The 14,843-nt window shown below is 58.9% G+C and overlaps 1 protein-coding gene across 1 annotated transcript in view; it reads left to right on the top strand.

Annotated features, from left to right (window-relative positions):
- The first annotated feature begins 365 nt into the window (after positions 1–365).
- CRISPLD2 (cysteine rich secretory protein LCCL domain containing 2) overlaps positions 366–14,843 on the top strand; it is a 77,839-nt gene continuing 63,361 nt past the window's right edge. Inside the window, exon 1 of the mRNA XM_058279636.2 lies at positions 366–476. The gene's annotated coding sequence lies outside the window, so the exon portion shown is untranslated. The remainder of the gene's footprint in view (positions 477–14,843) is intronic.

The following is a 14,843-nucleotide window of genomic DNA, read 5'->3' as shown; positions in this document are numbered from 1 at the left end:
GCCCTGATGTCACCTGGGGCGTCCCCGGAGGGCGCCGACCTGCGCCCGTTTTCGGGTTGCCACTCGCAGAGCTCGGGCCTCGGAGCTTTGCATCCCCCGACGGCCAGGCCTCGCCGGCGCCGGGCGCATCGCGAGCGCTCGACGAAACGACCCTTGTCTGGTCGCGCCGAGGACCCCGCGAGCGCCCCCTGCCCCGGCCTGCACTCGCGCCCGCGCCTCCTTCCGCGCGGACCGCCCACGGGGCGGGGCCTGGGCGGGGCCGGGGCGGCGCGGGCCTATCAGCGCCGCGGGGCGGGAGGGGGCGTGGCCTCCGCCCCCTCCCGGGCCTACAAGAGGCGGCGCGCGGGGCCCCCCCGACCCACTCGAGACCCGCTGGCCAGCGCTCGCTTCCCGCAGCGCCCCGAGGGTCCCGCGCCCCTGCGCAGCTGCCGCCACTCGACTCGGGAGACGCCGGCGACGGCGCGAGGGGAGCCGGGGTAAGCGCGCCGGGGGTCCCCGCCTGCGGGCGTCGCCTGCTCTGTGCAGGTCCCGACCCGCTTTGCAGGTCGCGATCCGCTTTCCGGGTCCCCTCTGCTCTCTGAGGGCGGCCGTCGGGGCAGAGGTAACCAGAGCAGTCCCCATTCCCCGGGCTTTACCGCGCGCGCCCCGGGACCGTGCCAACACCTCCGCGCCGCGCCGGGCGCCCCGGGACCCTGAGGCTCGCGGAGGACAAGGCGCAGCCGGCGACACGGGGCGGGCTGGGAGCCGCCTGCCCGCAGACGGGCTCCTGGGGGCCGGGCACGCGTGCGGTTGGCGCTCCTGGGTGCACGGCGGGCGTCACTCAGGGCCAGGCTGATGGCGTGGATGCGACAGGCGCCTGGGGCTTCTTCCCACGTGCGGAGGATGGGATGGTCACAGCAGCGCGTCTTTGCAAGGCCACGCCCCTTTATGCGTGTCCGCGACCAGCCTGCGGGGCAGCCTTCCCACCCCCAGGCTTTAGGTGAGGAAACCGAGGGCGAGGGAGGTGACGTCCAGGGGCGCAGCGGCTGGAACGGCCCTGCCTGACCCCAGAGCTCCAGGTGGAGGTGGCAGGGCGCTGGGGCATGTCAGAGGACCCCTGGGCTGGGGAAACGGGCTCCACCATCCCCTAGCCACCTGGGTGTCCTTGTCAACTCCTGTCGAGTGGGGAGGGGGTGCTGGGAGCTGAGGACTTGGCTCTGGGTCCCGGGGTGTCGCTGTGAGCCAGTCTACGTGGTGCCGACCCAGAAGCTCCCTCTCCAAGGCTGGGAGGGTCCAGCCGCGGGCTTAGCCGCCGCCTACTCACGGCAGCCTAGAAGCTCTTAAATTGGGTCTATTCAGCTCAAGGCCAAGTTGCTGCTCTGGCTGAGAAGCAGCCGGGAGTCTGCGCAAACACCCGGCGGCCTCCGCCCAGACCAGAGGTGTGAGTTTCCACCTCGAACCTTTGGTGGCCGGCCGGCCGGAACCGGGTGAGCCTACCTGCCCCACCTGGGTCAGAGGGGTGAGAGACGAGAGTCCTGCAGGAAAGACGGGGGCGGGGGGGTCATTTCCCCCAAAGGCAACGAGGGGGATCTGCCCCAGAGTCTGTGTGGCAGGCACCTGATTTCCTGCCCCTGCCCCTGATCTGGCTGTTACCACGTGGGGAGAGGAGCAGGAGGTGCGGGAGGCCACAGAGGCGGCGTGGCTGGCAGGGCAGGTGTGCCAGGAGCCACCCGCCTTATCTGCTTTATCGTCCCCGCCACACACCTGGGCAGAGGGCCTCTTGATCCCTATTTCACAGATGAGGAACCTGAGGCTAGAGAGGCATGCCCGCGGTAACACTGTGAGGCTGTCAAGCGCAGGTCGTCTGGCTCCCAGCCCCCCAGCCCGCCTCCTGGAAGACACTTCTCTGGCCAGCTGCTAACGCGGTCTCTGAACCTGACCTCCACATGGTGGTGTTTTGTCTGAGAGGGGCTGCAGATAAAACAGTTGGGCGATGCTCCCAGAGAGGGGAAATGAAGAGGGTGGTTGTGATTTGTGACGAGTCCTTTAAGTCAATCTTTATAATGCCAGCAGCTGGCATTTATCCCACACCCAGTTGGAGCTCGTTTACTCCTCTGTGAGGTGGGCACTGGACGACCCTCCTTTATTAGTCAGGGTTCTCTAGGGAAACAGAGTCAGCAAGAAATATCTGCCAATAGTATGCAATTCTATAAGAGTCTCTCATGCAGCCGTGGGGATGCATAAGTCCAGGTTCCACAGGCAGGCTGCAACAGGGGCTGCAGTGAAAGTCCAGGGAAGGTTCTCGATGAGTTCTGGGAGACGCTGGCTGTCCAAAGATGAGCTGGGAAATTCTCTCTCAATGCTGGAATCACTTCCCCTTTTAAGGCATTCAACTGATTGTGATAAGCATCACTCATTGCTGGTGGCAATCTCCCTGATGGATATAATTATGACCAGCTAGCTATGATTTACCACTGCAGTAAAGTCAATGGTGACTCAAGTCCATAAATGTCCTTGTATTACAGTTAGCCCAGGGCTTCCTTAACCAAACAACTGGGCACAGTTACCTGGCCGAGTTGACACAATAGCCTAACCATCACACCTCCTCTTAACAAAGGAGTAAATTGAGGCTCAGAGCCAAGGTGTCACAGCTAGCATGCCAGTAGAGCTGCCACCCCGCTGGGTTCTGGAAGGAGGTTCTCCTCCCAGGACTTCCCACGTGGCGGTCACAGCAGAGCTTGCTCCCAGCCAAGGTTCCTCGCGCACTGTGGGGGATTTCACGTTGGCAGGGACTGGGTGCTGGGCCAGGAGGGGGGGTGCTGACTCAGGCTCTTGAGGGCCACGCTGCGGGCAGGCACCCACGTCAGTGCACAGAGACCCAGACTCCAGGACCCCCATCCCCTCGGCTTGAGAGCTCTGCCTCCCACCTGAGGGCCTGGAGTCAAGTGGAAAGTACTGGAAGGAACGTGAGGTCTCTTAAACCCTCTCCCTCCATCCCTCAAAGACCCCAAATGGCATAGCTGGCCTTTGGCAGTTTCCATTTGGAAACTGGCTTTTAGCAGGACCCTGGGCACTGTCTGCTCTGGCCTTGCAGGAGCGGGGACGTTGCTTTTCTGTGTGTGAGGTGCTTCCGTGCCTGCCTGCTCCCCGCTCAAAGAAAAACTTTTCATGCAATTTAGGATCTCCTGGTTTTACTCATGAACGGGGCAGCATCCCAGCCAGAGAGTGGAAAGCTGCTCCATCGAGGGGGTGGAAAGGAGACGCTCACAGAGGGCGAAGGGGGAAGCAAGTGAGATGTTCTGCCTGGCCGGTGTTAAGCTTCTGTTTTCTTTGCGGGGGGGGGGGGGGGGGGGGGGGGTCTTGGCTTAGGAATGAGGAAGTCACCTGGAGATAACCGATGGGCAGCGCTTTGCAAATTGGGTTTTATGGGCAAACCAGGCCCAAGAAATAGAAACTATTTTGGGTTTTTGGCTCTGCTTATCTTTTTTTTCTTTGAAGAAAAGTTTTATTGGGGTAAAGTGCATATAAACATAAAAAACTTTAATCCATGTGTAAGCATATAATCCAGTGGCATTTACTACATTCTCAGTGTTTGTTGTGCAACCATCACGACTATCTAGTTCCGGAACATTTCTTCACCCCAAGGGAAAGCTCTGGGCCTGTTAATGGTCCCTCCCACCCCTCCCCCAGTCCCTGCAACCGCTGGTCTGCTTTCCGTCTTTATGGGTTTGCCTATGCTGGACGTGTCAGCACAGGGCCTCCTACAATATGGGGTCTTCTATGTCCAGCTTCTTTTATGCAGCATAAGGCCCTCAAGGTGTACCCGTATTGGAGCGTGTATCAGGCCTTCATTCCTTTTTTTGAGGTAATGGGGCTGGGGATTGAATCTGGGACCTTGTCTGTGGGAAGTGGGTGCTCAGCCACTGAGCCACATTGGCTCCCCAGGACTTCCTGCCTCTTGATGGTGGAATGCTCTGCCATCGTATGGAGGGACCACATTTTGTTTCTCCATTCAGGTGGACCAGGGGTAGTTTCCACCTTTTGGCTCTTGTGGCCATTGCTCCTATGATCATCAGTGACAAGAATGTTTGCGTGCCTGCCTTCATTTCTCTTGGCTATATTCCTACGAGTGGAATTGCCGGGTTATGGTAATTCTGCGTTTAACTTATTGGGGAACCCATGGCCTCTTTTCTTGATTTCCTTCTTAAAGAAGCATCACCCAGGTCGCTCATTCCAAAACACGCTGAGGTCCTTCTCCATGGGCACAGGGAGCTCCTGGCATCAGGGTGCTTGGTGGAAGGTGTTGGGTTTCCGCCCTGAGTCACGGCTGCCACTGGAATCCTGAGACCTTAGCCAGGTTTGTACCCTGCACTGTGTGATTGTGGGATTGCTGGACAGACGTGCCTCTTTGGAAAGGACAGAAGACTGTGTGGACAGGCGGATTGGCACAGTCTGGTCCAGGGAGATTTATCTTCTCTGATTGTCTCAAGTGCTGCATCAGCTTAGATCAAAACCACAGAGCCAGGAAAAAAGAAAAAGGGCCTCATCAGGGTTGTGCAACTTCTGGGCCATCATTTAAAAAAAAATAATATAAATTATGAAATCTCCCATGTTCGATCCAAATTTCTGGAACATGTCCTATACTGAGTGCCCAATGGCAAGATCCCAGAAGGAAAGAATGGGGCTTCCATTTGGCCTGCAGTCAAGTGGTCCCAGCATCGACCCTGCCTTAAGTGTTCTTTTGATTGGGAAGAACCACGTGCATTTCTTTTGGATTGTGACTCTGGAATGTAGCTGTCCCCTTCGGGTAAGGCCCCGAGCAGTTCTCCTAGAGCAGAGAGGAAGCATTTTGCAGGCAGGGAAGGGTGATGGTGGGTGAGTAGAGCGTTGGCATGAATGTATGGAGTCAAGGGACCATTTGTGTGCAAAAGCCTGGAGCTGGCCAAGCACCTGGGACCCTCAGAGAAGGGCAACGGGTTTGGCAGAGCTGGAGTCCCAGGGTGTGTGGAGGGGGCATGCTGACCCCACTGTGGTTTGTGCTGAGGGCGGAGGGGTGCCACCTGGCAGGGCGGCGGGGCACAGATTCACCCAGGACAGTAACGTGGCCGCGTTTGCACTTAGAACAGAGCACTCGGGAATAAGCAGTGTCCCCCCAAAGTGTGGTCCCCAAGGTACACAGACCCAGCAGCCAGTCCCCCCAAATCCAAGAGCTGTTCTTTTGATTCTCTCTTGGTCCTTCTGCATATGGCAAGTCTCAGGGGATGCCAGCCTGTCTAACTCCCCCCCCCTGCCCCGACACACACCCTCAACTCTTCACAGCAAAGAGAGAGAGGCTTTTCCACCAAAGGATTGGGGACTTTGGCAGGTAACGGCACCCAGCGGGGAGGTAAATTCCTGCTCTGTCTCCATCGTGTTTATTTTCACTCTCACCTTCTGCTGAGGGAAGAAGTAATCGGGTTCTCTGTGAGTGGAAGTGATACAAAGTTTCCTTTTAAATATAAATTCATTTGAGCCAAAAGAGTGTATCACTTAAATTATGAAATACGTATTAGTACAAGTAGGTGGTAGCAAGTAGGGCAAAAGTGGGGAAGGGGGTTATGGGAAGGGACGAAGTGTGGGAAGCAGAGTCTAAGGGACACCCAAGGGAGGCTGGAGAGGCTGTTCTCAAGTTGGGCCACAGCATCAGCATCATCTGGGAAGGTGTTAGAAACGCAGATTCTCGGGCCCTGCCCCAGACCCTCTGAATCGGAAGTTCTGGGCAGTGGACCCAGCAGTCTGTGTTTTAACAAGTCTTCCAGCACGTTCTGCTGCAGGCTTGCATGTAAGACCCGCTGCCCTAGGAAGCTGAGGAGGCTTGCCCCGGGGCCCTGGCTGGCTTGGAGGGGCGGGCTGGCCGGCTGGATGGGCAGCTGTGCAGAAGGCTCTGTTAACGGGGCCTGGCGGCCGGAAACAACTGGCCGCGCAGGGGTGGGTGTGAGCGGCTCGGGAGCTCAAATGATGGTCTCGCTCCAGAATCGAGCGGTTTCCTTTTCAAGGAGGCCCTTTGAGAACAAGGAGTGTGCGCGTTTATAAGCACGGGGAGACCGGCCTTTCTTCCAGAAGAATGCTCGGCTGGTTGGCCGCTCGGTGGTGAGGGCTGGGACTCCCCACGCTCTGGGGCCGGAGCACGTGTCCGGAAGATTCCAGCGTCTTCCCTCAGAACATGTTCAGGGCCCCGTGTGCCCGGGAGCCCGCTGGGTGTCTATTTATAACCCCTAAGCACCACCTCTGAAGGAATGAATTGTTTCCCCAGCTCCATTTAGGGTGGCTGTGAGAGTGTGGGTCATCTGCCCTCCCTCCTGCCAGCCCCAAACCAGCTCTCCCAACACAGCCGGTCTGTTCTCACTGGGAGGGAAGCACCCCTCCGCTGAAAACGCCGTTTATTCCTGGGAAGCTTCACGGCCTGGGCTTTGCCGGGTCGGGGAGGTATTTTCAGACGGGTTGGCGTGGCTGACGCGGTGCCTTTGGAGGAATTGGGTCCCGCCTGAGAGATGGGTGCGCTGGTCCCATGGGAGGCCTGGCCGGCGGCCAGACCCACCGGCCAGGTCCACCCGGAGGGGTTGTCTGAGACCAGGCTCCGGGCTGAGGCTCTCAAGGAGACCCTAGGGGCCTTTCTCCTGCAAAAACAGACAAATGGCATTTTTCTCCTGGCTCCCGCTTGTCCATTTCTCAAGTTGACTTCACACTTTTACTTTAAACTTGGCCTTGAGTAGAACGCACGAGAGAAGGGTGAGCACTCAGGGTACTGGCCTGAGTTTTTCCCAGGGGCACGTGTGGGGTCAGCCGGCTGCACGCAGAGCCCGAGCAGCCCCGAAGCCCCTTGTGCCCCTTCTAGGTGCCGCCCCACAGGGGTGACCGTTTCTGGGTGGCGGCGGCCGAGGGGGTTTGCCTGGTTTTGGACTCAGCCAGTGGGGCCAGCAGAGCGCACTCGGGGCCTCCTGCCTCTTTTGCCCCCAGTCGCGCCCGGGAGGCTCCTCTGCGCGGCCTGCTGCAGGGTTCCCAAAGTGGCGACTCACCCACCGCCCGCCTGCTGGTCTCCCCCCAGGCTCCCCTTTGCATCCGAAGTCAAACCGGTGCTCGCTGGCTCGGCCTTCAAGGCCCCTGGCCGCCCAGCCCTGCCCTGTGGCCTCCGCTGCCCAGTGGTGCCCTGGCTTCCCGCCGGCCCCTGGCCGCGCCCAGGCCACGGCCACCTGCGAGCCTTGGTCCTCGCTGTGCCTGCCTTCTGGAGTTCCTTCTCCTTGAGTGCCCAGCAGGACTGCCACAGTCCACCCCACCCGAGCAGCCCCATCTCCTACCCTGGGCCCACCCCCGCCCCGTCCCACCTTCCTGGTCCGTTTTCTTCACCCACTTTTGCTGTCTAAAGCTGTTTGCCTTGGCCTGTTTGCTGCGGCGTTTCTTCTCTGCCTCGCCCAGTTGCAGGGAGCAGACCCCGTCTGCCTTGGTCTCTGCATGGCCCAAGGACCCTCCGCCACCGAGGTTTGGGCCTGGGGTCGAAGCTCTGCAGCTGAGCGCCCCCCGTTTTCTTGAAGCTCATGCCTGTGCGTCTGGTTCAAAACCACGGCCGCACCTCGGCCTCGCTGCGTCCACCCCAGGCCAGGCAGGGAGGGTGTGCTGCTCGTGCAGGTGCCACCACCCTGGAGCTAGGGGCAGGAACCTGGTGGGACTCCTGAGCCCCCCAGGAGCAGAAGGACAGACGCGTGCACCCCACTCCCACTGCGTTCCTGGGACCCTGCTGCCGGGCTTCTCTGAACAGTGTCCCTCCTCCGGCCCCGGGAGAAATGCAGGCCCCACCGTGCGGGTGGGGGCCTGGAGGCCCCTGGAGGCCGAGGGGGCTTCTGGCCAGCACAGCTTTGAGCGATGGAGGCAAGATTCGCACCCAGGGCTGACCCCGACTTCCGTGCTTCCCCCACTCCTTTTGAGACGGCGCCTCCTCGCCATTTATCTAAACCTGGGCTAGCAACGTCATCTCCAGAGAAACATCTAAACATGGGCAAGAAGAGATACAGGGGCCCCCGGAGTTAGGTACCGGGTGTTTTAGGAAGATACTAATTTATCATCCGGTCACTTTAAAGTGGGTTTTCTTGTATAAGATCCTGGTTTACATTGAACAGACCTGGGTTTTAAGTAGATTAAATAAGTGTTTGTCAAGTGAGTTTTCTCCACTTACTGTCCAGAAATCTGTATATTCTTGGCATAGCATTAAAAAAACCAAATGGGCATGTATATCGTGCGTGTTATGTACAGTGTGTTGTCCTTGCTCAGATAAGAGCTGGTTGTGCTGTTTCCGCAATCTCCCACGCATGCTTTCTTTTTGCTGAGTGAGCAGGTGGAAAGCAGGCGCCCGCCAGGGGGGGACGCGGGGAGCCGCGGGGGCTGGCTGGCCGCACCTCGGCTGGGTAGAGAGCACTGGGCGAGGAGCAGCCTGTGCCCCGGTCGTCCCAGCTCTAATCCTGTCGGGAAGGGTTCAGGGAAAGCCGACCAGCTCCGCGGCCGCGGGGGAGACGGGCCGCCCCTGTCTGGTCTCGCCAGACGCTCCTGACGGGAGGCTCTGCCCGCGCTGGGCTGTCTCTCCTCCCAGCCACGACCTCATTCCTGGAATTTCTGGGTGGTTTGTGGGAACGGCTCTGAGCTCTCCTTGGCCTCTTGCTCCATTTCTGAGCCTCCGTTCTTCTGAGGAGGGGCAGAGCCGGGGAGCCCCCGGCTGGCAGGGCCGGCCGCCGTGGCGTGGCTGTGCGCCTGGGCCGACGCGGGCCTCCTGGCAGAACGCCCCTGGCGCTGGGACCCCTGTCTTCGGAAGTGCCGGCATGCTGAAATGGCTGGAGCCCGGTAAACAACCGGGCACTGTCCCCAGGCACTCTGCGTGACCAGGCGCAGGCTGGTTTCCCGGGCCTTGGTTTCCTCATCTGTAAATTGGGCTCATCATCGCAGTAACCCCAGCGTTTGTGGAAGGGATGATCTCCTCCGGGTGACAGGAATAAAGTGCCCGTCTCAGCTCCCACCGGGGGCAGCTCCTGCCTGTCACATGCCCTCGTCAAGTCACGGCCACGATATTGTTGACAAATGCTCGTGGAACAGTTTGTCATGCTGGGCTGTAAAGTGGAACGAGGCTCAGAACAGCCGGTGGGGGACTGGAGCCGGCCGGTACTGTTACATTTTTGGAAATTTTGCTAGCCAATGAAATACAGCCATCATGAAACATGAACTTCTAGAGAGACTCAGAATTAAATAAGTCGTGCTAAAAACAAAGGTGACAAATACTCCCAATTGTTTTACTGCGTCTCACTATGACTTCGTGGTTGCCTCTGTCTATTGAAGCTGCGCTGTTGCAGCTCTCGTCCCAGAAACCCCGGCGCCTCGGTGGGCTGAAATCGGCCATGCTGGGCGTATTATCCCGTGGAAATGGACAGAGGCTTCAAACCGGGGTTTCCTTCTTTTTGCTTCTGAGAGCTGGTTGTTAAGCACTTGCCAGCACACCACTGCCTCCGTCCTCGAGAAGCTGGTAGTCTGGTGGGCGAGGCACAGGCTGAGCAAACACAGCCCAGGGGGACGAGCGGGAGGGCAGGGGGATGCCCGCGGGCTGTCGGCGCAGCGGAGGTGGAACCCTGGCAGGCACCGGGCTTCTTTTTTTTTAAAGATTTATTTATTTATTTATTTCTCTCCCCTTCCCTCCCACCCCGGCTGTCTGTTCTTTGTGTCTATTTGCTGCATCTTCTTTGTCCTCTTCTGTTGTCAGCAGCATGGAAATCTGTGTCTCTTTTTGTTGCGTCATCTTGTTGTGTCAGCTCTCCGTGTGTGCGGCGCCATTCCCGGGCAGGCTGCACTTTCTTTCGCGCTGGGCGGCTCTCCTTACGGGGCGCACTCCTTGAACGTGGGGCTCCCCTATGCAGGGGACACACCTGTGTGGCAGAGCACTCCTTGCGTGCATCAGCACTGCACATGGGCCAGCTCCACACGGGTCAAGGAGGCCTGGGGTTTGAACCGCGGACCTCCCATGTGGTAGACAGATGCCCTAACCACTGGGCCAAGTCTGCTTCCCGGCACCGGGCTTCTTGATGGAAGTGGCATCTGGGGTGGCTAATTGTCGCTGGCGGGAATGACCAACTTCACTTGTATGAATGGCCCTTGGCACGGGGTCAACCCTGGCCTCCAGACCTGATGATGATGACATCTCAGAACCTCTGTTCTCAGAAAGCCAAGGCTCGAGGCACGTACCGAGTTAAAGTGCGTTTCAAATTTGGTGTCTTTTTCACTTAACATGAGACATTTAACAGGGTATTTTCTTTCAACTAGATTTTTTTCTCTAGGCAGAGGAGGGCTTTGAAATAACGTAGTGGAAGAGAATAGTCTCTTTGCTGTCGCTACATTCCATAGTCCTGATCTCAGGCTTCTAAAGTGCCTTCAGACAACACGTACGGGGAGCACTAAACAGGGAGCCCCGACGGAGTACCAGGCTTCTCTTCCTACCTGTCCGTCGCAGCCACAGGCCCTACAGTTTCCCGTGGATTCTCTGGGACCAGAGACTCCAAACGCTGTGCCAAGGCCGCAGTGTCAGGAATCGAGCCCTGGGCACCCATGCTAGAGTCCATAAAAAAGCCGCCAAAATCCTGTGTCGCCTTTACGTGGCGCTTCTGATCTAGCTGGCAGGAGGAGCGCCACATTGCCCAAGTGATTACGGAACCCCGAGTCGTGAGACCCGGGTGACTCTGCGGTGAGCAAGAGCGACAGGTTTCTGTGTGTGATTAAGCTCAGGAGGCTCCGGGAAGTGGTGACCCTTGAGCTGATTCTTAGCCCGTGAACAGGAACGAGTCTGCCTGGCGGGGGCCGGGGGAGAGGCGGGTCGGCGGCGGGGGATGAGCTGTGGGAACAGCATGTGCGGCGGCGCTGGCACCTCTCAGAGCCGCCGGCTGCAGGGCCTCTACGGGTCATCTTTCTGGCAGCCCTTCCCAAACACAAGGCAGATGCGGCCCAGGCGAGATGATGCAACCGGCTTACCCCGCGCGCTCGCGCCCCTGAGAGTCGAGCTGTTGGCAGATTCCCCCAGGAGGTAACCATCGGGAGACCCCCTTGCTAGATGGGGACGCCGCGGTTTGCCGGACCCCAGCTGTCCACAGAGTCTCTGCTGAGGTGTAGGCTGCAGGTCGGAGAGCGGATGCTGCAGCAGGGCTATGCTGAACGTCCCCCAAACGCCTGGAAAGCTGATCTCCAGTCTCCGTTCCATCTCAAACGGCCATGCAACCTTACAAATACCCATTGATGGTGACGGGACTCAGTTTTATTTTCTGTAAAATGGGTCTGAGAACCACTACTTCATTGGCAGAGTCAAAATACACTTGACTTCTCTGGGAAAGGCTGTAGAACTTGACTCCTCCTGCTTTCATGCGCCAGGCTTGGGTCTCACCACCCGCCCCGGGGCTTGACCGCGTGTCCGTTCCCATCCTCTTTCCCGCCTCGTGTCTCATCCGTTCTCATGAGATCTTAGAGCCCTTCCTTCCTTCCTTTCTTCCTTCCATCCTCCCTCCCTCCCTCCCTCCAAACTACTACGGTTCTATGGCCTTAAGGGCTTGGTTTTGCAACTCCAGGAAAGGAGAACAAGATCTTCCAGAAATCAGTTCTGCTCTGCTGTTCATTGAGACCTGGCCAGAGGCAATAGCGAGTCGAGGAGGGGTTTCCCCGGGCACGGTGCCTGGGTCTGCAGGGTGGGGAGCCTCGGGGAGCAGAGCTGATGACGGGGGCTTCGCTCGGCAGCTGGGGAGGTGGGCTTGGGTCGACCCACCGCAGGGTGACTCTTCCAAGATGTCAGGGAAGCAGTCGAGACCTCAGCAGCTGGGAACCGCCGCAGCGAGCATCCGTGGTCAGAGGTCAGGGCAAACGCGTCACCACTGAGTCCACGGTGCGGCGTCAGATGGGGGTTGGCTGCGTGCCAAGCCGGGGTGATGGGGCATGTTTGGGTGAAACGGCTCATCTCCCCCGGGCTGGCGCACTGGTGCGTTCTCGCCGACAGAGTCACTGACTGACCTGGGGGTCCGAAGCCTCAGGGCCACCGAAGCAGAGCTCTTAGTGCGAGGTGGGAGTGTCCTCTTTGTGGGGGTCCCCTCTCCCTGTGGATCTTGGTGCTCTGGGGTTTTTCTGGCCCAGAGGGAAGTCGGCTCCTGGGGGCGGCAGGGCGGCATTCGGAAGTGCCCCAGCCCCGGGTTTTCTGCTTGCCAGCTTGTATCCCGAGGCAGTTCCTGAAGCTCTGTGGGCTCAGTCTTCTCATCTGTAAAATGGAAACAGTGAACCCAAGGCAAAGTGCTCGTAGCACAAGCGGCCGGTCGTGGGCTTTCCTCCGCGCCAGGCCCCGTCTCCCTAAGTCTCCCTGCCCAGAGCCCCTTCTTGCCTCGGTAAGCCCCAGGCACCTTGGCCAGCCAAAAAGGGGCTGCTCTTCGGGTCAGTGGAAAAGGGGCAGGAGGGCTTTGGCCCCAGGTTCTGGTGGGGCCGTTGGGGCAGCAGGGCCGAGGGCACTGGACATTGTGCCCGTGAGGTGGGCCATGGCCGCCTGGCTTGTTCCTTTGGCCGGCAGCACTGACCGTCACCGCCCGGGTCCTGGCCGTGGCCTTGTCACCGGGATCCTTGCCTCACCTCCCAGCTGGTCTCGGTTTCCGTTTCCATACAGCGGCCGGCAGGGCGCCTGGAGCCCAGGCCCGTTCACCTCTTATGGTCTGATCCACTGGTTCTCTCTGTGCCAGGCTCGGAGCTGAGCTCCAAAACACAGACGTCCATTGTCTCCTACGACCCGACCTAGCCGGGCCTTGCCCCTCCCCAGCATCGCCCCCCCCCCCAGGTCCTTGAGCTCCAGCCAGGCCGGGCCACACGCAGGTGCAGCGTGCACCGCGGGAGCCGTCGGCACGCGCCGCCTACCGCTTGGCCGCCGTCGAGCCTGGCCCCCCTAGCAGTGACCCCCTGGAAGAGGGCATCAGGACAAGCTGCTCATCCCTGTCCCTGAGCTGTGGGGTCCTCTTTTGATGGGTTGACAGATGGTGGGTTGGGAAGTCCCTTTGATGCTCAGAAGGAAGGCAGCTTGTCGACTCTTCCAGAACAAGGTGGCACTTGCTCAGAACAGTGCCGGGGGAGGCTTTTGAACCAGCTTTTGTGTCCCTGTCCTTTCGTGCTTTGGCATTTTGTTTCATTTTATTAATTAATATTTGAGAAAACTGTAAAAATGGGCAAGTACAAAGGATGATATGCACCCACCATGTGAAGTGAAGAGATGTGGGCATTTCACTGACCTGTTACGATAGAAATAATAGAAAGATTAAGCCCTGAGTCCCTCCTGGTCTCCCCCCACTCCCCCCACCCCCCACCCCACCACAGAGTCAGCCACCGCCGTGAACTGAATTTGGTCCGGGTTCAGGTCCAGTTATTACACTTTGTACTTCTGCCATATACGTGTATGCCTGAACATTTGTGTTCGTGGTAGTTCTGTTCCATAAAGTGCTGGAAAACCCTGAGTTAGCGCATACGGAGCCTCGCCGCTTTGTGCCTGGGCACATCTGCCAATGACCCTGAAAGCACCGCGAGCATTTTCAGCAGACAGGCCAGTTCACAGCTATGCATGATCTGTGACTCATCAAGCGGCTATAAGATGCGTGCTGTGTATGACATACACGTACGCAAATAAGCATGTATCCAAGTAGAGTGTAGTATATCCATATGCTATACGAAGTATGGTTTACATGTTTTTAAATTTATTCTACAATTTGCTTTTTAAACTCAACATCATTCTTGAGATTTACTCCTGCTGACGCACACATGGATCTTGTTCATTTTTCCTGCCATCATCATATCCCACCCCGTGACCCTCCCCCAGTGTATTTCCATCCCCCTGGCGAGCCCCATCTGGATCGTGCCCGGCAGTGTCTTCAGTCAAGCCCGGGCTTTGCTCTAGCTGGCTCACGGCAGCGTCACAGACGTAATTCGTATTTCACGCCTGGGGATTCCCTGCCCCCCAGCTGCTTAAGAGCAGAGAAGAACAAACCCAGTGTCACTGAGACGCCGTGGCACGCCGCAGCGATGTCCCCTCCTGCTCTGCTCCATCTCGAGTCTCAGCCCATCATCCCATCTTTCGGCCTCTCCCCCGCCGCTGGGACATGCTCATATATGGTGCTGGGAGAAGCCGGAGAGGAACCAGGGGCTCTGAGAACTTCTGACGCTTGGTCTAGTTCCCAGCAGCGAACGAGGGAGCGCAGCGGTGCTTCCCGCCCCAAGGGACGCACCCTGAGAGCAGGGCGACCGCACCCAGCCCGCCGGGGGAAGCGCCCCTGGCCGTGGCTATTTTTATCTGAAGGGCAGCCTTGATCAGGACCCTGGACAGTTTCCAGGGGGTCGGGGATGGGAACCGCAGCGTTCCCAGAGCCCCTCGGCTCCCGCCTTCCGGGCCGGCGCTTCCCCACCCCACCCTCTGCCGCGCTCCGTGGGCGCCCGCCCTTGGCTGCCATTCTGCCATCCTGGCCAACCCGGGTGCTGAGACCCAGTTACTTGTCTTGAGTGAAGACCAGAGAAGACTTTGTGCTGAAGGACCGAGCCTCTGGGGGTGCTGGGTGGACCCGCGTTGATCCACGCCCCCGTCCAGGCAGGGGCCGGAGCCCTTCCCCCAGCACCCGTGCCCCTCGGCTCTCTGCGGTCACCCTCCTTCCCGCTGCTGGGCCCTGGGGTTCCTCGTTGTCTCCTGGACCGGTCTGGGAGCCCTGGAGGCCAGGGGGCAGACCTTCTCCCCGTTCCAGGGTCCTGCACAAATTAGGCACCCAGTCAATGTCCCTGGGCAACCGGCCAATTCTCCCTTGGGAGTC

This window comes from Dasypus novemcinctus, chromosome 18, assembly GCF_030445035.2.
Source record: "Dasypus novemcinctus isolate mDasNov1 chromosome 18, mDasNov1.1.hap2, whole genome shotgun sequence".
Taxonomy (NCBI): Eukaryota; Metazoa; Chordata; class Mammalia; order Cingulata; family Dasypodidae; genus Dasypus; species Dasypus novemcinctus.
This window is presented reverse-complemented; position numbering and strand designations above follow the sequence as displayed.